General features: G+C 37.8%; 1 long non-coding RNA gene across 2 annotated transcripts; it reads left to right on the top strand.

Annotated features, from left to right (window-relative positions):
- The first annotated feature begins 16469 nt into the window (after positions 1-16469).
- LOC128315960 (uncharacterized) lies at positions 16470-20155 on the top strand. Of its 2 annotated transcripts, XR_008299202.1 has the most exons (3): positions 16470-16605; positions 17794-17986; positions 19884-20155. It is a non-coding gene; the product is annotated as an uncharacterized LOC128315960 (long non-coding RNA). The 2 variants fall into 2 exon arrangements; XR_008299203.1 differs by lacking the exon at positions 17794-17986.
- Positions 20156-22341: the final 2186 nt, after the last annotated feature.

Below are 22341 nucleotides of genomic sequence, written 5' to 3'. Positions count from 1 at the left end.
AATAGAACTATTTGACTCCTAAACCATGTGCATATTTAACCTTGATAAAAATGAAAACTAGGGACACCTGGCCGGCTCAGTCAGTAGAACTGGCGACTGTTGATCTCAGGGTCATGAATTCGAGCCCCACATTGGGTGTAGAGTTTACTTAAAAGAAAACTAAACCTAAACATTGCAGCACAGGGGTGGCTTAAGGCTTAACAACTCCAAAGATAAAAAAAGAAAATTAATACAATAAACCAATGCAACACACATTTATGCACCAAAAGAGGGAAGGAAGGGATAAATGGAAAGGGAGGGAGGAAAGAAGGAAGGAAGGAAGGGATGGTAAGAAAGAAAAAGAGAGTGGGAGGAAAGGAGAAAGGAAGGAAGAAAGAAAGAAAGAAAAAGAAGAGGGAGTTTGAGAGAACTTTGTAAACTGTAAAGCCCTAGGAATATTTATAGTGAATGTAAACAAGTTAGAAGACTGAGTGGCATGGAAGCAGGAGAACATACCCGGTAAGTGCATGACTAGGTTCAGGCAGCCCATGACTCAAATTCTAACCCTGCTGCATACTAACCAGGTGACCTTAGGAATATTACTAAGCCTCAGATTCCTCATTTGTTAAAAAAAAAAAAAAAGGATAATGATAGTCCCTTTCTCCTAGCCTTGCTGTGAGAATGAAATGAGATCAACCCTTCCACAAACAAAACATCAGAAAAGTTTTATCTAATACGAGCCTCTTTTGAGGCACCTGGGTGACTCAGTCAGTTAAGGATCCAACTCTTTTTTTTTATTATTATATGAAATTTATTGTCAAATTAGTTTCCATACAACACCCAGTGCTCATCCCAAAAGATGCCCTTTTCAATGCCCATCACCTACCCTCCCCTCCCTCCCACCCCCCATCAACCCTCAGTTTGTTCTCAGTTTTTAGGAGTCTCTTATGCTTTGGCTCTCTCTCCCACTCTAACCTCTTTTTTTTTCTTTTTTTTCCTTCCCCTCCCCCATGGGTTTCTGTTAAGTTTCTCAGGAAGGGATCCAACTCTTAATTGCAGTTCAGATCCTGATCTCTCACAGTTCTTGGGACCAAGCCCTGCAACGGGCTGCACACTGTGACAGAACAGGGCCGCCTTTAGATTCTCTTTAGAAAATCTTTAGATTCTCTCTCTATCTCTGCCCCTCCCTCTCTCTCAGTATCTTGCTCTCAAAATAAATAAGTGTACATATATGTATATGTATATGTATATGTATATGTATATGTATATGTATATGTATATATAATACCAACCTTTTTTGTTCTCTCATCTTCTGTGGATTGATAGACATGAAATGGATGACTTAAAAGGCAATCAATAAAAGGGAAAATTGAAAGCAAATATCTGAGATGATACCCAAACTGGAGAACCAGCCTCTGAATCATTGAAAACTGCATTATGGTTGCTTCAGCAGCAGTAATTGGCAAGCCAATTGCCTTAGAGCTACAGCTGTTCCTTGTCTTTCTGTTTCTTTCTTGTTCCTTTCTCTCCTTCATTCTTAATCATTGTCATTATCATCATCTTTTTTTAAGTTTATTTATTTTGAGAGACAGAGAGAGAGAGAGCAGGGAAGGTGCAGAGAGAGAATCCCAAGCAAGACCTGTGTTGCCAGCATGGAGTCTATACAGGGCTTGATCCCACAAACAGTGAGATCATGACCTGAGCCGAAATCAAGAGTATGCTTAACTGACTGACCCACCCAGATGCCTGTATCATCAACTTTTAATGCATGCTGACATCTCATTCATTCTGCAAATGATAGTTGAATGCTAAATGTACTTCTTTTAGACTCTGCTTCCCATGTGCTCAGCTTATCTACCTACACACAATTTAGGCAACAAGTTAAAATTATAGATATGGAAAGGAATTTTTTTTCTGCAACAAGGAGTTGGTTATTATGATCCATAATAGGTAAGGAGGTTTTATTATTCCAAAAGCAACCACAAGGATATTTGACCAGCATCCAACTCGCACAGGAGATTGTTTTCCTCTGAAAGTAGTATAATTCTTTATGAATCCGAAAGCCATTCTACTTCCCTAATCTGGTAATCACAAAATGTGATTTTTCAAATTAGATTTTTATGTCGTGCTAAATAAACTTAGTTCTTCGTTGCATACTAGGAAGCAGGTTTTTTAAGGACATGGTGGGTGAGGGAAACTTCCAATCTCCTAGAGTTTATTGCCAGGAGAAATCTAGGAGTTCTGTGTGAAATATAGTCCTTTTTTTCCCCCTACCCATCATCCAGAGATGCAGCTAGGGCTAACATAAGGCATTTTTAAGGATCACCAATCCTTCATTAAGAGAATGCCCAGAAGTTAAAGTACAGAAGACAAAAGAAACTGCCTAAAAAACTGCCTTATCCATAGATATCCTGGTGTTTTGTCCTCCCTCTCCCTCCCAGCCTTTTTTATCCTTCTTATCCATACAGGTGTGCCTTTGGGAGCTGAAGATCCCTATAACCATCCCAGCATCCAGTCTAATTTGCCATTGATGCTGTGGTTCCAGTCTCATGCTGTAGTTTTGACACAGAGTTCTGTGTCTTCTGGTAGCTGCATTCCTTTCTGATTCCTTTAGTTGGCTCCCTTGTCTTAATACCCTGCAAAATCACAGTCCCTTTGAGAAAGGATCTAATATGCTGTTACTAGTCCTACATTCCAGATGCTGATATATGTATGCAAACAGCAGGCTGTCTGTTTAGATCTCTGAATATTCCCTCTCCTGAATTACCCAGCACTGTGCTATCCACTGTAGAAAAACTGACCCCAAGTTATCCTTCCTTCTTGTCAACTGCTTCCCCCAGGCTACCCTCCCTTTCCTATTTCCATGTCCTTCTTATATGTACCAATAAGGCAGGATTCCTCCCAGGGCCTGCAGCTGGGTCCACCCTGTACCTCTCCTGACCCAGTGTACTTTGTCCACTTGTAGTTAACAAGAACATGTTGGCCCTATCCTAAGAACAGTCATCCAACCAACCTGCTGGGAAAAATGTGATTCTCAGAAGGAAGTAAGAAGTCTGAACTTTGAGATCAAGGCAGTTTGTACATATATGACTCTACATAGCCCTCCATACCCACACTGGTTTCCCTGTTAAAGATAGACAATTGTCTATTTCCCTAATTTTGAGTTATTAACGGAGTTTGAAAGAGTATGGCATCGGTTGGAATAATTAGTTATGTTGGCTGAACTTTCAAGAGAATATAAAATTTTGCATTTTGGTATAATAATGGCTAATGCCAATTATTATATGCTAGGCACTATATTAAGTGCTTCCTATAAATTAACTCATTTTATCCTCACAACTACCCAATGAAGTAGGTACTGTTATTTTTTTTTTAATTTTTATTTACTTATTTTTAATTCCAGTATAACTAACATATAGTGTTATATTAGTTTCATTTGTATACTATAGTGATTCACAGTTCTATACATTAGTCAGTGCTCATCACAATAAGTGTTTTCTTAATCCCCCTCACCTATTTCACCCCCGCCCCCGGCCACCAGTTTGTTCTCTATAAAGGGTCTGTTTTCTGTTTGTCTCTTTTTTTTTCTTTTTTTTTCTTTTGTTTCTTAAATTCATATATGAGTGAAATCATGTGGTATTTGTCTTTCTATGGCTGACTTATTTCACTTAGCGTTATACTCTAGATCCATCCATGTTGTTGTAAATGGCAAGATTTCATTCTTTTTTATGGCTGAGTAATATTCCTCTGTGTGTGTGTGTGTGTGTGTGTGTGTGTGTGTGTGTGTGTGTGTGTCTATACCACATCTTCTTTATCCATTCATCTATGGGTGGACACTGGGGTTGCTTCCATATCAGTAAATAATGCTGAAATAAACATAGGGGTGGATATATATGTCTTTCTGAATTAGAGTTTCTCTTTTCTTTTAGTAAATACTCCATAGTGGAATTACTGGATTATACTGTTATTATCCCTACTTCAGAAAGGAGAAAATTAAAGCACAGTGAGGTCGAAAAACTTACCCAGGTTTACACAGCTAGTAAAACTAGATGTTAAATTCAAGCAGTCCTAGAAGACTACTATGTGATATTGCCTTTGGGAAACTAAAACAGATAAGGGATGGGGTCTTTAGCTCCTCCTTCAAAATGGACATTATAGTTCTTAAAATAAGAAAAGTTCAGACTGGTCTCAGTAAATCAAGAACTCCTAATACATTTGGCTCTATCTCCATAATACATTTGCTAATATAAACAGGAAAGCAGCCAATTACTAGGAAAGTGTGTTTTGTATTTATTAAACAATACTATAAAATTCTGATGAAAACCCCTATTGTAATTCAGACTTGAGGGGTTTTTTTGTTGGTGTTCAGAAACTGGTCCAGCTGTTCCTCCAGCTGCCTGGTTATTCGGCAGGGACAAAATCAGTGAATCAGTTCAAATTCTAAATTTTGAAAAGGACAATGCATTTCTTTTTGTCTTCATGAGATACCTACATTTAAATTACAATGCCAAAGCAACCAGGCGTTGTGTGAACAAATTTACATAATTGGTGTCAAGGGTCTAAAGCAGACGCAGAGGGGGCTAGAAATTGATGGAACTGATAGGGCTCATTATTCTATCCATCTTCGTGTTTTTTAAGCCCTTTAAAATGGAGACATTAAATTGCTGTGCATATCTCCTTTAAGTCTAGCTATATTATTAGGGAGTAATTAGGTTAAAGAAAGAAAATGCAACTGTAAGATTTTGCATGTTTAGATCTATGCCTTTTTGTTTAGAACTTGTATGGTAAAACATGTTCCCGTTGCTGCAAAGATTTCATTCCATTCAGCTTTTCTTTGTGACCCATTTGCTCACGAAGGCTGCTGCATCTGTTGTACTAAACAGCCAGTTCAACCACCGGAAGGGTAATCTGGATAATTCAAACTAAATTTTAAGGAGCCGCACATCTGCAGTAAATGTGGCTTATGTCCTTCATAGATTTTAGCTATTCTTTGTGGAGAAGAACATGTCTTAATCAGGGATAATTGCTTGCAAGGAACAGAAACCCACATAAACTTGCTGAAGCACAAAGGGGGTGATGCTTATTAAAAAGATACAGGAGTATCTTATGGAACCAAAGTCACAAGATAGCTAGATTGTGACATGGGACTTAAGATGCCAAGGCATTTGACTTGGAACTTGAAAGTCAGGACCTAAAGGTATTTTCTTCACCTCCTCTAGGCTCAGTAATATCTTTTTTTTTTTTTTAATTCTGAAGGTCAGCTTTCTCTGCTTCAGCATCCCCTTCATAAAAAATGACAATCCAGCCCCAGCGCTTCATCACCTACCAGGTCCAGTGCCCAAAACAAACAAACTGGAGACTCTGTATCCCAATTCCAAATATCCAGAAGAAAGAATGTAATTAGCCCAACTTAAATCATGTGTCTACCTTTTGTCCAATCAACTTTGAATAGAGGACACTCATATGGACACTGACTTGCTCTGTCCTGTTTAGTAAGTGAGGCCAGTAGGCATTTGAACAAGGATTCATTACAACACGTTGTTGTCATTCTTTGGAATTAAGTGGTGGTGAACTGGAAACGAGTTAGCATTTAAACCTTCTTGGATCCACTTTTTATCCATCTCTGCATCTCAAATCCACCCTTGTCTCTACTGATAACCCTAGACACTTGATTTTACCATTTCTGCATCTGCCAAAATCATCACCAAAGAGTTGACAAGCTGATTGCGAGCATTTGTCAGGTTGTACAACTGATGCTCTCTTTCTCGTGGAGAATTTCCTGGAAATTTTATTTTCATGCTTCAGGAAATTTCACAAGTGATGCCTGCAAATATCTCCAGACTTGCCCTCGAGTGGCAAGGTGCTCAGTTCTCAAAAATAGTATCAGGAAAGCCAATGTGCACCTTTTCGTTAGAACTCCCAAATAAATGCTATCCACTGGGAAGATGTATAAAAGGAAAATATAAAGTGAAACCCTTGTTAATTAACACATTATAATTTTGACTTCCAGGCTGGAAATGAGTACCTTCATTAAAATACAGCCATATCATTGTCAATTCCAACTGACATTTCAGGAAAGAAGTGATGATCCATCTAATGGCCAAATTCAGCCATGATAATCCCATGCTACTGTCATTTAGCTCAGATCAAGGCTCCTTTCCATGTTACTAAGAAGGAGAAAGTGCTTTATCTTCTTAATTTTTAAAAATTTAGTTTAACTGTTAATTTTCACAATCTATGTGAAAGCCTCCCTGTGGCATCTAGAGTTTTCCCTTGATATAGAAGAAAAGAAAATTCCATATTAAATAACTTTTTTTAACCCACTCAGTAAGAACTTCAAATTTTAGGAGCTGAAGATAGAGATGATTTCCAAATTGCATCTGTGCAGAAAATGCTGACTTTGGGTAATAGTCTAGGAATAACTATAACCATTTTGCCCCCTTCTTATGTTTTCCAAATGAGTCATAAAGGACCCTCGGCGTTCAAATAGTATGTCATGAAATGGAAAAGATAAAACACAGAAATTGGACATTGCTGTCTATTCTTGATGAATCCAGCTTAGTGTTATCTGGTGTGAGGCCAGAATAGCTGCTCTAAAATAGGAGTGAGTTGTAAGCCATGACAGCCATTTCCAGTGTGCTGTGCTATTTCTCTGTTATGTGTGTGGCACATCTCCCTGGGTGGAAGAAATGTTGCTTTGTCTTTGAGAATGTCTGATCCAGTGGTTCTTAATCTTGTTTGCAAATTAGAATTACCCAGGAACTTTTTTTAAAAATACCAATGTATGGAGTCTACCAAGTAAACGTGAATCTTGGAGAACCAGGGTAGGGTATCAGTGTTTTTAGAGAGCTCTCAAGGGGATCTAGATGTGTCACCAGAGTTGAGAATGCCTGGATTAGACTTTATGAAGATAATCTGACCACTCCTTTTTGCCCTATGGACCAGTGTTCCTCAACTTTAATTCATTATCACCTCCTAATGAGCCTTTTGAGATTTTTTTTCCCCTAGTTGCCCCTTCATTAAAATTTAATACCACACATATATTGTATACCTGTTGTGTACTGTATGTATATCTGTACTTTATACATTAAAAAGTAAGGCTCTTTTGCCCCCCAGAATGAATATTTGTCCTTTTGGGGTGATATTATTCCTATTGAGAATGGATGTGGTAGACTGAACCAATCTATTGATCTAGATGGGCTGGGTTGTGCTGCAGTGACAAACAACCCAAAATTTCAGTGGTTTAAAACAGCATAAGTTCACATCTTGCTTACCCAACATGTACATTCGAAATTAGCAAAAGAGTCCTGCTTGCCAGATTTCCAGAGTGCCTTCTATCTGGAGTTTTACTGGTTGCTATGGCAGAGGAAAAAGGAAGCATAAACAAGGATGCCCTGGCTCTTAAAACTGATGCCAGGGGAACTTCCAAAACTTCCATTCAGATTTCAATGGCCAGAGCAAATCACATGGTGACACCTGAGTTCAATAGGACAGGTAAGTGTGATCCTCCCACAAGAAGGGAAACTAGATATTGATGAATAATCCACCAAGTAGGCAGTCTTCTCAGACATTAAGAGAGAGAGCGAGAAAAGGAAGGAAAGAAAGAAAAGAGAGGAAGGAAGGAAGAGAGGAAGGAAGGAAGGAAACAAAAGGCACATATGCTCCTATTGATCACTAAGAGTATCTTTCCTGGCTACTGTGCTCCTGGATCCAGGGCAAGAGAGGACATGACATACTGCTGGCAATGCTACTCAATTCTTGATTTTTATGCCTATCTTTTACTTGAATTAAGGTGAAATTAAGAGAATTCAGCAGGCATTCTTTACTAATTTTTTTTCATGGTTCTACTAACCCCGTACCAATAAGCATGGCATCCCACTTACATCATTAACAAGAATCCTTTTAGTGGACTCTCCAAATAGTCTCTTGGAGCACGTTAGGTTTTCCTTGTTGGCTTTTGATAGGTTTCATGTTTCCAGTTTGATGTTTGGGAGTATTTGCTAACTACATTATATACCCTGTACAAAACTTATTTTAACTTCAAACACAGAAAATGCAGGTCAACATCCTGTATCTTTTGTTTATCAATAAAATTTCTACCAGACTGTGAAAGATTTCCAAACCTGGTGAAGGAAGTGGTCAGGATTTCCCATTACAAACCATGATAATTGGACATATTGCCATGTGCTCTAATCTCGAATGAAGTCTGGATACGGTATACAAAAAAAAAAAAGTAACTTCATAGTTGAAGCCAGGCATCATTTAGCCAGGCTATATCATTTAGAAATAACAAGGGGGCCATAAAAGAAATAATGCTTGTGGAAAGCAAGAATTTCAAGTTGAATTGACCTTATGACTCAAAATATTTAATATGATGCTTCTCTTGTTTCTTGTTGCAGTTAGACACATCGGCTCTCATTGGTTAACAAAAGTCACACCAGCTCCTTGGTTACTTCAAAGTCAGAGCTTACCAAAAGACTTTTTGAACTATAAGATTGTCTATAAGTTGGAAGATTTTAGAAAGCCTCTGATTAGGAAAAGTAAAAAATGGGTTATTGGTCCTTGCTCTATGTTCTATGTTGCATAATAAACCTTTTAATGCTGAAGGAATCCCAAACAGATCACTATACATCCATAGTTATTAGAGCTTTATCTTGCAGATTCCTATAATGTGCTTCCCACATACCTCTTTCTCTTTGATTTACCTTGATTCATCTTGAGGATAGAGGTTCTCTCTTAGTGATATGGGCTTCCCATAACCCTCTCCTGTCATAGTCCCTTCTTTACCTTTGCCCCTATCCCTGCTGCAACAATCTCAGACTTTAAGGAGATTAAAAGGTGTTTTTCTTCCTAAAATGTGATCATTTTATGACTGTCTTCAGTTCTGTTCCTTCCTGGGCAACAGAGAAGCGTATTCCTAAATATCATAGAGCAAGATCATTCTCTCAAGATCTCAAAGATATCACCAATGACAAACTTTTTACTCTAGTAGATATGTAATGACCCAAAAAGTTTAAAAATGATTTTCAAATATGTCTCTAGAATTTAACAATGAAAACTGGAGCCTCTGTGCTCTTTATCACCTGTACCTGGCTGGAATTCTATAAGGTTTGGGAAATCCAAACATGATCTCCCAAGCCTTTTACAGAAAGGTACTATCAAAAGATCCAAGCCTTTTTTTTAGTGGCCCAGAGACCCTTGGAGCCATGAGGGATACCATGAAAGCCTTTGACTGGGTCCTATAACTTTAGTTTGTAATAAAGGGAAAATTTTGTCCATGGCAGAGTCAGATGCACATTTTCACAAAACTGGACCCCCAGCCCTTCCAGTACTTCCACAGAAGTAGGCAATTGATAGGTTTTCCAGGCAGCACCTTGCTCCGCGCTTCCATTGGCTGTCTCGTGGCTAATCTATTCCCACTATTTCTCCACATACAAACAGTTCAGTCTGGTGCAGTTCTTTGCTCACTTCTGGTTTTCTTCATGAATTAGGAATCTGGTGTTGACCTGTCATTTCAGTATCAGGGACTGACTTTGTCTCTGGGAGGACTTGAGTCTTCATAACCCTTCCTGGACAATGAAGGAAGTGTTGGCTGTGGGGAGATTGTTGAACAGTAAGCAATACTGCCGCCTTGTGGAAGACAATGATTTTACTTTTTTGTGGCAGAAATAATTTTTAGAAAGTAACCTTTGAAAGTGCAAATTGGAATGAGGTTGGAGATTTGCTTTTCATTTTGTATCTTTGTGCATTGTTTAAATTTTATCATTTGCATAAATTAATCTTATTTTAAAATAAATTTAGTTCACTAAGACATAAATTAAACTTTAAAAAGTAAAAAATATTTAGGAGAGCCTGGGTGGCTCAGTTGGTTGAGAGTCCGACTGCGGCTCAGGGCATGATCTCGCGGTCTGTGAGTTCGAGCCCCGCGTCGGGCTATGTGCTGACAGCTTAGAGCCTGGAGCCTGCTTTGGATTCTGTGTCTCCCTCTTTCTCTACCCCTCCCCCTGCTCATGCTCTGTCTGTCTGTCTGTCTCTGTCAGAAATAAACATTAAAAAAATATAGAGAGCATTTTTAATATCCTATTGTTTAAGTCATTTAAAATTTGTCCCGCTCCACTTCTGTGTAAACTTAATCATTTGAACCTGTTTCCTCGTTAGTAAAATGTGGGAGTTGGATCTGATGACACTTAAATAATCATTATTTTTCTATTACCTTAAATTTTTCCCAGACTTCTTTTACCAGATACAGCAATTAATGTGTAACTTATATAACAGAGAAATGGAAATTTTTAATATCGAAAACTAAACCAAGATAGTCGTTCTAACCTGGTGGTGAAGCATCTGGGATGCTTTAAAAATTCTAATACCTGGGCTCCACCCCAGGCCAATCATATTAGAATCTCTGAGGGTGGAGTCTTTGCAGTAGGCATCTTTTAAAACCTTCTCAAATGATTCCAATAGGCAGCTAAGATTGAGAACTACTGCAAGTTAAATTGTTGCCTGAGCTGAAAGACATCTCCTTTACAGAGTTTAAAATTCTACTACAACATAACTTGGATCAGTGACTGTTTTCTTTTTAAATGTAAATATAAAGATTAAGTCAATCAAATCCTTTGATCCAAATTAGTTCAGTAAGGGTACTTTCTTCCTAACATCTAGCTAAAGTCAGGCTCATGAAGAGTTTAAATAGGGTTAGGGGGAAAAATAAAAAATAAATAAGGTTAGGGAAAAAGATAACTCATTTTGGAATATATCATGAAAGACTTTGGGAGAGGTTAGGTCTGAATAGGCGATAGAAAGGGAAGCAATGAGCAATCAGAAATCATCAGGAGGACATCATGAATGTGAGTTATGGAAGAGAATGAAGCAGGGATTAGCAGAGGAATGGAAAGGAGCAGAGGACTGAACCAAAGACTAATTGCAACTACTAAAAAGTTTCTCTAGATCATGGGCACCTGGGTGGCTCAGCTGGTTTAAACTTCTGACTTCTGCTCAGGTCATGATCTCAGAGCTTGTGAGTTTGAGCCCCACATAGGGCTCTGTGCTGACAGTTCAGAGCCTGGAGCCTGCTTGAGATTCTGTGTCTCCCTCTCTCTCTGCCCCAACCCCACTTGCACTCTGTCTCTCTCTCTCAAAAATAAATAAACATTAAAAAAAAGTGTTTTTAAATTTTCTCTAGATCAAAAAGCGCAAACTTCCAGTTGTAAGATGAATAAGTTTTGGGGATCCAGTGTAGAGAGCATGGTAATTGTAACCAATAATACTGTATTATATACCTGAATGTTCTAAGAGAGTAGATCCTAAATAATCTCAACACAAAACAGAAGTGGTAATTATGTGACATAATGGCACTGTTGGCTAAGGCTATGGGATAATAATCACTTCTTAATATGTAAATGTATCATTTTGTTGAGGGGGTTAAGATTTTTTTTTTAAGTAATCTCTACACCCAGTGTGGGACTCGAACTCACAACCTTGAGATCAAGTCATGTGCATCACTGACTAAGCCAGCCAGGTATCTTGATATGTAAGTGTGTCAAATCAACATGTTGCACACCTTAAACTTACATGATATTATCTGTCAATCATATCACGATAAAGTGGAAAAAATTTGTCTAAAAATGTCCCTTAATCCAACCCATAATGTAATCATTATGAATAATATCAAATCTTTCAGGTTGAGTAGGAAAGACTAGATATGCAGAACATCTTAGCATGATTTTTAAATATTATTTCATTAATTAAATACTTTATGTACTTATTTGTTTTTTTATATATTATTTTATTTAACCCTTACCACTTCATGAAGTTATATCTGTATCCATTTTACAGATAAGAACACTGGGTTCAAAGGAAATGGGATCAAATTTTTGTGTTTTTTGTGTTTTTTGTGGGTTTTTTTTTGCTTTATCATAATGAAAAGACACTTAGTTAAAAGTGGATTATATTTTGGGGTGCCTGGATGGCTCAGTCTCTTAAGCATCCAATTCTTGATTTCCGCTCAAGTCATGATCTTACAGTTCATGGGATCGAGCCCTGCATCGGTGCACAGAGCCTATTTGGGATTCTCTCACTCTCTGCCCTTCCTCTGCTCATTCTCTCTCTCAAATAAATAAATAAACTTTTTTTTTAAAAAAGGTGATTATATTTTAATGTATCTAGTATCTGAAAGGGTATAGATACACATATCTCCCAGATGTCCTGAACAAATTATGCCTTACATAACTGATTGCTACCCTCTGATATCTATTTCTCTGTTCTTTTCTTTTTAAAAAATATTTTGAATATTTTCTATATAATTATGTTCATTTCAAAGTGAAAATGTGACAAATAAATCATCCTTTACTCATCTTCTTCTTGAATCACACGTATGCATACCCATAGACACTTCCCTTTTTGATGATAAATGGTTATCTTGAAATTTAAAAAAAATTATGAAGCATAAACAACGGTCTGACGCAAGGATACTAAATATCATACCTGGACTGATTTTCTAACCTCACAAAAGATTAAAAGCATAAGCTGTTGTTTTTTATGCTGTAAGCTAAGGGAGAGATTTTATTTGCATATTTTGTAACATTAGCAACGAAAGCAGGAGCCAGCTAATGAGAAAGTATGAGCTTCCTTTTTTCGAAGTGGAAAGGAATGTCATTTCCACCAATACTTGACAAGTGACCTTTATAGGGAAGTGTCCTATAAAATGAGGCTGGCAGTAGTTTTAGCTACAGCATTTTCTCCCTGATACAGAATCTTCAGGAGTCTCCTGAGAAGGAATGGTTTGCTCTGGACTAACAGACCTGGGGAGGTCACCTAGAGAAAATGCCCAATTGTTAAAATGTTTTCCTGACACTCCCTTGTAGTGTCTTGTAGTTTACATGAGATTAATCAATTCACTTACTTCAGTTCAAGCAACATTTATTAACTATACTGGAAACACTTGTACTCAACCTCACAGGAGATGCCAAGATCTAAGGATCTAAATCATTGTTTTCCCTGGATTACTGCAAACAAACAAACAAACAAACAAACAAACAAAAGATGTTCCCACATCTACTCTTGTGTTTCTTCTTTCTACGCCCAGCATGGGACCCAATGCAGGACTTAAACTTAGAACCCTGAGATCAAGAGTCAGAGGCTTAGCCAAGTGAGCCACCCAGGTGCCCCCACATAAATCACTCTGGATTTTAATATAAGGTAAAGAAAGTGTAGTAGTAACACGACATACTTTCACAACAATGAGGGTAATAGGAAAATAAGGAAGGAAGCCATTAACTTCCAATGATGAGATGTGAAATAGCACTACCTCAGCTGGGCTGTGAAGGATGGGAAGAACTCTAACAGGAAGAATGAGGGAAAAGGATTCCACAAGGAGTAGTGGAAGCAAAGGTGTGGGAAAAGGAGACTACAGGTATTTCTGGGCAAAGGCAAGAAATGTGATTGAGGTAGAGAATGTCTGAAGGGTGTGCTGCAGGATAAAGGTGGAAAGGTAGGCTAGCATTATCCAACTGAATATCAGACTGAGAAGTTTGTATGTTATTCTACAGGCGGTAGGATCACATCTGGCTTTAAAAAAGGAAATTTTGCATTGTATAGAATTAAATAAAAGGAGAGAAGAGGAAGAGAAATCATTTAGGGACTGTTTAGAGGAGCAAATCAATATACAGGTAGCAGTCTCTCCACACTCTAAAATGTAATCCTTAAAGAAACTTCCATCCTGCTGCGCACAAGCATTTCCAGAGGAGTACGAACTATCCTATGGATACTGTGGTTGCTGATTCTAGAGAAGAAAAAATCCATCCACCTAAATTTATATCGAGAGGTGCAAGTTCCAAAGTTTGAATTTTTTTTAAGTTTTTTTCAGCTTTATTGAGGTATAATTGACAAATAAAATTGTAATATATTTAAAGGGTATATCATGATTATTTGATATACGTATACATTGTCCAAGAATTCCCCCATCAGGTTAATTAATCCATCACTCCCATATTTGTTTTTGCTTGTTTACTTGTTTGTTTGTTTTTTAGTGAGAACATCTAAGGTCTCCCTTAGCAAATTTCAACTATATAATACAATGTTATCAATTATAGTCACCACATTATACTTTAGATCCTCAGACTTTATTCATCTTATACTGAAAGTTTGTACCCTTTTCTCAATGTCTTCCTATTTCCCCCACCCTGTAGCCCCTGGCAACCACTTTATTACTCTCTGTTTTTATGAGCTTGGCTTTTTTAGATTCTACATCTGAGTGATACCATGCAATATTCGAAACAGATTTGTATCAGAGCTAAATAATGCTATCTCCAATAACAGTACTGTTATTAGAATAAACTATCTCAATTATGCAAAGAAAAGAAGCTTATCTGGCTTTTGAGAATAAAAATAATAGTAAAAATCAAATTATTATTATTATTTTTATTTTTAGAGAGAGAGAGAGAGCACAAGTGAGGGAGAGGGCAGAGGGAGAGAGAGACTCCTAAGCAGGTTCTAGGCTCAGCGCAAAGCCTGACATGGGGCTGGATCCCATGACCCTGGGACCATGACCTGAGCCAAAATCAGGAGTCCGACACTTAACTGACAGAGCCACCCAGGTGCCCCATAGGTGGTCAAATTATTAAAAACTCTTCCCCTATTTCAGGAAAACAAAAATTCATACACAGTTGGTATAACCACAATCTACCTAAAAAATCAGTTTAGCAATTAGTTTCCTATAAGCAAAAGACAATTGACAGTGTTTCCATTTTCTATAGCACAATGCCTTAATCACAGTCCTGCATCATGCATGAATCCATAACACAAGGTTCTTGTGACTTTGAAATTTCCTATATCTGTTCTGAGTGGTGTGGCATTTTTTTCTTACTTTCAGGTGCATCGTTTGATGTATGATAGGCATTTCTTTTACATATGTCTCAGTAACAAAATGTAACAGCTTCATATACTTGTGGATCCTGTATAAGGTATTCACAAGAAACTATGGAATTGTGGTAATTCCTCCAAGGATTAATATTTTCTCCATTTATATCAAATGATATTCTAATGTCTCTATGCTTTTCTGCAGACAGTATAGCTTTTATTCCAATTCTGAATGATAATATAGTCATGATTAGCTTTAAATACAATTGAACAACACATGAATGTCAAATAATACATAGAATTAAAACATCAGTAATATGAATGGTATAACTGAAGTTATGCATACATATGCATAGGCATTGATGACGACGATAAGGTTGCTGTTTGGCTGAGAACAATATTACAACACTTGACCCTGATTTCAGAGACACATCCTGCTTAGGATTCTCTCTCTCTCCCTCTGCCCTTCTCCCTTGCTTGTGCTCTCTCTCTCTAAAGTTTCAGAGATATTAAAATGTGATGAAAAGGAACTGCATCAGAGTCAATATGGTGAGTCCTGCCTCTCCAACTAGATTATGGGTCTTTGAAGGTTGGAACTTGCATCCAAGTAGGATGTTTCCTGTAAATAACATCAACTAGATTCAAACTGACCTAAATAGGAAAGTTTATTGGCTCACAAAACGGGAAAGGTAGAGTGATGCAGGAGAAACTTGCAGGGTTGGTTAATCCTGAAGAAAAAAAAAAACTGTGATCAAGAACTCAGATTTTTTCGGGGCGCCTGGGTGGCTCAGTCGGTTAAGTGTCCAACTTCGGCTCAGGTCATGATCTCGCGGTCCGCGAGTTCAAGCCCCGCGTCGGGCTCTGGGCTGATGGCTTGGAGCCTGGAGCCTGCTTCCGATTCTGTGTCTCCCTCTCTCTCTGCCCCTCCCCCGTTCATGCTGTGTCTCTCTCTGTCTCAAAAATAAATAAACGTTAAAAAAAAATTAAAAAAAAAAAAAGAACTCAGATTTTTTCCACCTGTCTGCTCTGACTTCTAATGTAAGCCTCATTGTGAGGTTACCCTTCCCCCTGTCTCAGTGATCTTCAGATGGGTGTCAGTAGCTATTGAAGCTCCATTCTACCTCTTAACATCCAGCTAGTTCCATGAACTTCCTTCTCTAGAAGCTTCCAACAAATTTTTCCTATGATTTGTCAGATAATTCACAACATGCCTCTTTTTAAACCAATTACATGATAAAGTATTGTGATTATCCTGATTGGTTCAGAATAATCAAGTCTCCAGAACCATGAAATTGGATCTGTTTCTCCTGAGCCATATGAAAGGGTGAACTCTTGGTCAAAATCTGAGTTCTGTTAGTAAGGGGAAATGGGGTAACAATCTCTGTCAGCTCTAAAACCTTCTTGAATTCTTTTGCATCTCTACTAGTCTCTAGCACATGACAGACTGGTACTAATTTATTTAAGGCCAAGGACTGTCTCTTACCTGTCTTTTCTCTTTAATTTCTTGGACATAGTCAATGCTTAATAAATACTTGCTATTGTTTTAACTGTAGGCATTATTTTTTATAATAGCAATTGTGTTTTTTGACAAAATAAATCTTGAAATGACCTATAGTTTCCTTTTCTTTATTCAGAGGTCAGTCCTTGCACCAATAAAAAAAAAAAAAAAAGATTTCCTTGAAAACTGTAGCCCAGTAACATTCTTGAGGTAAATTCTTGACGTTCTCAAGAATTTCATGGACACAGCAGCTTACCCAAGAAAGTAAACTGAAGGTATGTAATAAATAAAAAATTAAAAAAACAAGATGAATTAAACAAAGCTGTTTATCAAGAAATTTAGAAAAGATTCAGGGAAAGGAGGAGGTAACCCTATGTCTGTATCAAAAAAGTAGAGATTCTAGCTTTTTATTTTCTTTTTTATTATGTTTCTCTTCCAATATGAATCATTTCTTGTTCTAAACCACTCTACTTCCCTTTCATTTGATTCCCCAACTCTGAAAACTGAAGAGAGACAAGATCTGTTTGACTAGCTAACTTTTCTCCTAGGTAGTCAGAGCTTTATGCCTTGGAGAATTTTTCCCGTTTCTTTTCATTTTAAGTGTCTTAGAGGCACCAGATTGCAAGCTCCACTTAGACAGGGACTTTGTCTTCTTCCTGTTTCCCCAATTCCTAGTACAGTGTCTGGCCAAAAGAAAATTATTTTTAAAATAATGCAATAAATGAGTGAGAATAATGTCATTAGAAGAAACGATGAAAATATATAGTGAATTGTGGATTATGAACATTGTATTGTATTTTCCACCTAGAAAATTCTGTCAGAGCTTTAAATGAAAGGGGCTTGGAAAATGTGCAATTAAACATTTCATGGTAATGGTTTCCCTATAGAAAATTCATATCTTCAAGGTGCACATTTGGAAAAACCCCAAATCTTGATTTTAATTAAAAAATGTATAATTCAGTTTTACATATGGTTTATAAGAAGAGCTTAGAATTAAATTACCAAAGTGTCATGCACAGAGGAGGCATTTCAGTGACTGATTATTGAATGTAATTACACTTTTTAATGAAATTATATTTTCTTGTATAGAAAATTACATTGTCCCATATAAATTACATTGTCTTATATATTTTGATTGTACAAATCATGTAGTAGGGGTTCAAGAGACAAGTAGATGATCTGTGAAAAAACACTAGCATGCTGAGCTGTTCCTATTCAGAGGCTTTTGGTTACTTAATATCTTCAACTATATGCAGATAATGCCTCAGAATCCCTGGAAGGATTACTTTGTGAGTGGCACCTTGCACTCAAGCGATTAATAGCAAATAGAGGGAATGGGTGTTGGAAGAGGACACTTGTTCCTTTCCTTCATTTCCAAGTAATTATTCAATAAAATTGAATCCCATTTTTAGTCTGTTAGACACTGTGGAGGTGTAATCTCATATACTCTCCTACATCCACAGGGGGAAAACCTCTACTTCTGTGCTGCTTATGATGTACGCTTGAAGGAAACATTTGAAATAGAGTGACCAATTATTTTCAGTTGGAGAAGACTTTCCCAATTTTAAAACTTCTATGTCCCAGGAAATCCTTCAGTTTCAGGAAAACCAGGACAGTTGATCATCCTACTTTGAAAATTCCTTTAAAAAATAATAGGTGCGTCTGGGTGGCTCAGTGGGTTAAGTGTCCAACTCTTGATTTCAGCTCAGGTCATGATCTCATTGTTGTGAGATCAAGCCCTGCATGGGGAACTGCGTGAGGAGCCTGCTTAAGACTCAGTCTCTGTCTCTGTCTGTCTGTCTCTCTCTCTCTAGGGGAGCCTGGGTGGTTCAGTAGTTTAAGCATCTGAAACTTGATTTTGGCTCAGGTCATGATCTTGTGGTTTGTGAGATGGAGCCCCAGTAGGGTTCCAGACTGACAGCGTGGACACTGCTTGGGATTTTCTCTTTCTCTCTCCCTCTGCCTCTCTCTCTCTCTCTCTCTCTCTCTCTCTCTCTTTCTCTCTCTCCCTCAAAATAAATAAATAAACTTAAAAAAAATTTTTTAAAAGATTCTATTTCTCTCTCAAAATGAAAGAAAGAAAAAAGGAAGGAAAAATAATAGAAAACTTACTTGAATCTACCTAGATTTCATAATACACTTCTTTTCTCCTTCCTAGGTTACCCCAGTTGCTCTCCTGAAATCCTAAAATGTTTCTCCCTGTAATTCTGCTGACTTGTTTCCTTTCAGCTTGTTATGGACTTCCAAGCCGAGGTTTTGGGTATATTGCTTAATATCTGTTGTATTTGCTAACCACTAAATAAGCAGATAACCTTCATGAATTTTACTTGAGCTTTCAGAGAAAGTGATGTAGGTTCATTGAAAGACCTTCTTTTATTAACCCTGGGCCTTTGTAATGAGTGATCCCAGAATGAAAATAAAAACTAACAGAATTGTGCTTTACAGATTTGAAAACCCAAGTGTACAACAGTCTTTGATGACATAAGGATACTTCCTTTTTGGGGTTCTCCCTTAGTTTTTTTTTCTTAAGTGATTTAATTTTGGGGTATCTGGCTGGCACAGTCAGTAGATCATGCAACTCTTGCTTTCAGGGTCATGAGTTCATGCCCCAAGTTGGGGCATAAAGCCTGATGTGGAGAAAAAAGGCAAAAGAAAAATTAAATTTCCCTACAACTTACAGACCACTGACAAGTCCTTGAGACAGGTAGAGTGACCTTCCTCCAGGAACTCAGCAGCCTCAATGTTAATACTTTGCTAAGGGCAAAGAGCAACCTTAGCTTAAAGTTAGCCTGACCTCTAGGATCCTGTAAGTCATCTTTAACATATGAAAATCCCTTTGACAGCTTCCTTTATCTCTACCCCCTCCTCCAAAACGTATGTTAGCAATCATCCTCCAAGCATATGGCCCACTGATATACATCTGAAGGGTGTATATGACACCCTTCATAGCTTACTTGAGGGTGCTTGAGAGCTTACTTGACAGTAGTAAATGACATTTTTGTAAAAACAGATAGCCCCCCAAGGTCCTGGAAACTTTGCTTCTAAATTTCTTAGAGACTTACGCTATCTCTATCCCCCTCCCAACTTGAAAGTATATAATCAGCCACTCCTCAAAACTCCAGTGCAGCGTTTTCTGCCCATGAGTCCCGTCCCCATGCTTTAATAAAACCACCTTTACTTTGCACCAAAGGCATCTCAGGAATTCCTTCTTGACCATTTTCCCTGAAGCCCCAACATTTCACATCAGAGCTTATGTAAAAAAAAGGAAAAAGAAAGTGATTCAATTTAAAATTTCTTCTAGTCCAGTGTTTCCCAAGGTGGGGTGCACAGGAATATTAGGTGGTATGCAAGTATGAGAATCAGTGAGATGATTCATTTTCACAAACAACAAATAAAAGCTGTGCTGTCTAGTTAACAATAGGTTTACAACTTATTGGAAATATGTATGAACCCTACACACACACACACACACACACACACACACACACACAATGGAGTCCCACACCCTTAAACACTTCACTTACTGGTTCTTCTTCTCCTCTCCATTTTTCAGGCTTATTTTTCATGGGCTTTGCAATGAGCATGTGCCAAAGAACTGAAGTCTCTGTGTCACCTCAAGGAATGTACATTTGTTCCACTAAGACTACTTTTTGCCTTATGTGAGCATAGGCAACTTCTGGGTAAGGGTCTAACCTCTGTAGTACTCAGCCAATGAGGAATCAGGGGGGACTTGCAAGCTAGGAGATAATCGCCTGCTATAACCACCTAGAATGTCCATCAGACACCCGCTCTTGCAAGAGTGTCGATTAAAACCTCTTCACTGGGCTCCGAGTCTCTGAGTCTGTCCTTTGATTGAGTCAGTGGGCCTATTTCTCATAGCAAGGATGACATTAACTAACTTAAGCCAATGAGAAAATTGTTTTCTTTAAATTCTCTCTCTCTCTACATGAGAAAATGGCTGCACTTTTGTAAAGGCAAAGGGAAACAACAATGAAGCCATTTTTCCCACGCAATATTTGACAAATATTTTATTTTATTTTATTTTTTAAATTAAAAAAGAAACTTTTTTTAAGGGAGAGAGAGAGAGTGCGCAAGTGGGGGAGAGGGGCAGAGGGAGAGAAAGAGAGAATCCTAAGCAGGCTCCACTCTTAGTACATTGCTCGATATGGAGCTCGTTCCCATGCCTGGGATCTTGACCTGAGCCAAAATGAAGAGTCAGAAGTTCAAATGACTGAGCCACCCAGGTGCCCCAGTAAGTATTTTAAAACTTTGACATTATTAGGGGTGAGCAATGACGTGCAGCTATGGGACATTTGTCCATGCATGATGGCAATGTAACTTGCACTTAAAAATAGGCATAGGGAATAACTTGTGCACCTCAATGGCTCAGCAATTCCTCTCTTAAGTAATTCAGCATTCTGGCACATGTAAGCCAAGAATGTTCAAAACAGCATTGTTTATCATAGCAAAAATTGAGAAACAAAACTATGACTGATAGACTAGATTAACCATGATATATTTTACAGCTGAATACTGTAAGACAGTAAAAAAATAAATGAACCACGGCTAAAACAAATTTAACATTGACAAATCTCAAGAACAAAATGGTAAGTGAAAGAAGCAGCTTACAGAAGGATATATTCTGTATAAATCAAAACCAGGGAAAACTAAACCTATCTCTTAAGGGAACACGTATCAGTGGGAAAAATAAAAAGAAAGTTGAGAATAATTAACACAATCAACTTGTTTTTAATAACACTGATTTTGAGAAGAAGAAAGTCTCTTTTGTGGGGAGCCTGGGTGGGGGCTCTAAATAAATAAATAGATAAATAAACAAATTAAAAAAAGAAGAAGAAAGTCTCATATTAATACTAATGTGTCTTAACAGCTCTCTAACAACTACTCATGTTCCTTACAAGAAAGAGTGAGTGAAGCCTTTAAGCTCAGAGTCCAAAAGTATCTGGCTGTATAGCCAAATTATGGAAAGGCCCTAAATGTCCTCACTTAATGAATGGATAAAGAAGATTTCATATACAATGGAATGCTACTGGGCAATGAGAAAGAATGAAATTATGCCATTGCCAGCAATGTGCATGGATCTGGAGGGTATTATGCTAAGTGAAATAAGTCAGTCAGCGAAAGACAGATATCACACACTTTTACACATATGTGGATCTTGAGAAACTTAACAGAAGACCATGGGGGAAGGGAAGGGGAAAAAATAGTTACAAACAGAGAGGGAGGGAGGCAAACCATGAAAGACTCTTAAATACAGAGAACAAACTGAGGGTTGATGGGGGGGTGAGAGAGAGGGAAAATGGGTGATGGGCACTGAGAAGGGATGAGCACTGGGTGTTGTATGTAAGCCAATTTGACAATAAATTATATTTTTAAAAAAGTAAACACACACACACACACACACACACACACACACACACACATACACACACACACAAAACCCAAAAGTATCTGGCTGGAATTTGATAAAAAGGTTTGGTTTTTGTTGTATTTATTGTCATGATTACATTCTACTTACGACAACAGGAACTGTTTTTTTATTTTGGAAAGTGATATAAAGACATTTTTCTTTTAGGTAAATATATGTAAATAAAAGTAATCAATTTAAAGCAAAAATATTTAGCCAAACCCATAAAGGTGAGATTAAGATTACTGAAGCATAAGAAGACTTGTCCAGGTAACCTTTCCCATACTTATGGAGGGATGGAAGAGGATGGCATCTGACATCCCCACCCCCACAAACCTCAGTTATTTCCCTAAGACAGCACTGAATAAAACCCTATAGCACACTATGTCAGATCATAGTATCTCAGATTTCTAACAAGATTTAAAAGGAAATCACTTTAGAGTGTCTTTTTCTCATGGCACAATCCCCTTCTTAGCATCCAACAACAACCACCAACCAGCCCTGCAGTTGGACCCAACAGATTCCTCTAAATTCTACAGTCTTGGCGTGTCCAAAAGCTGGACTCATTATGAGGGACAGCAGCCAT

The sequence above is a fragment of the Acinonyx jubatus genome, chromosome B3, assembly GCF_027475565.1.
Source record: "Acinonyx jubatus isolate Ajub_Pintada_27869175 chromosome B3, VMU_Ajub_asm_v1.0, whole genome shotgun sequence".
Lineage (NCBI taxonomy): Eukaryota > Metazoa > Chordata > Mammalia > Carnivora > Felidae > Acinonyx > Acinonyx jubatus.
This window is presented reverse-complemented; position numbering and strand designations above follow the sequence as displayed.